The sequence below is a fragment of the Sceloporus undulatus genome, chromosome 5, assembly GCF_019175285.1.
Source record: "Sceloporus undulatus isolate JIND9_A2432 ecotype Alabama chromosome 5, SceUnd_v1.1, whole genome shotgun sequence".
NCBI classification, from domain to species: Eukaryota; Metazoa; Chordata; class Lepidosauria; order Squamata; family Phrynosomatidae; genus Sceloporus; species Sceloporus undulatus.
The window spans coordinates 7,099,914-7,101,214 of record NC_056526.1 but is presented as its reverse complement, the minus strand read 5'-3'; positions in this window follow the sequence as shown (position 1 = coordinate 7,101,214).

The window sequence follows — 1,301 nt, the reverse complement described above, 5'->3', positions numbered from 1 at the left end:
AGGCTCTGGAGGGTGGGCGCCACTTTCTGGCAGGGTTTGCGGGGCTGTGGGTGCGTCTGCACTGTGGAACTGAGGCGGGTTGGCACAGCTTGAAGTGCCCTGGCTCCGTCCTGAAGGAAACTGGGGGGTGGGGCTTGGGGAGACCGAGGGTGCCTCTACACTGGAGAAGTCATACAAAGTCTCAGATGTGAAGTTTGGTGAGGCTCCACTCCCTGGAAAAAACAAGGGTGCCTCTGTGCTAAAGAAGTAATACTAATTCTGGGATTTGTAGTTTGGTGAGCTACCAGTGCTCTGGAAAAGCAAATTTGCATTGATACTGTAGAAATGATGAACTTTGACACCATTTTAACTGACCTGATTCCCATCTTGCAGAAAACTGGGATCTGCCCTTTTGTAAATTGCTAGTACTCTGGAAAACCAAGTTTCCCTCGATGCTGTGGAAAAGATGTAATTTGACACCACTTGAACTGCCCTGGCTCCAAAATACAGACACCTGGGATTTTTAGTTTGGTGAGCCACCAGTCCTCAGGAAAACCAAGGCTGCCTCTGCACTGTAGAAATAATGCAGTTGAACTACCCTGGCTCCATCCTACTGAAAACTGGGATTTGTAGTTTGATGAGGCACCAGCACTCTTAGGCAGAGTAAGGATAAAGACCTTGTAAAGCTACAAATCCCAGGATTCCATAGGCTGGAGCCACAGCTCTTAAGGTGAGGGAGAATATCACACTACACTATTATAGTGTTCTTATTCCACTTTAATGGCTATGGCTGCCTGTTGCGGAATGCTGGGATTTGCAGTTTAATTATCACTAGGGCTGGCATCACTTGGTGGAGTAAATCATAGTGTCATCCACCCCATATATAGAATCCTTAGTAATGCTTTTTATACTAATGTTACTCATAAATTATTGTTTGGTTATTTATTATTCTATTTATTTATAGCGCATCTTCCTCCTGGCACAGGCATCAGGAATTAAATTGTGATTCCTGCATCTCCCCAAATGTCATGGTAATAGCTGTGACATAAAACAACTGGCAACATTAAAAGTATACCTTTACATTGCAATGTCATATGCACGGCCTATATGTATTTGCATGTGTCTAGTTTCCTGTGGCTAAAGTGCAAACTTGTTAAGCTGTGGTGCTTTCCAAGAAAATTTGAAAAGAATAAAAAAGTAATTTTTAAAAAATCAAACTTAACATTTAGAAATTTCAAGGTCAAAGACCAGCTATGCTTCAAAATGGATGGAGATCTCAAATGAAGAAGTGCCACAGGGGACGATCCTAGGGCCATTACTCT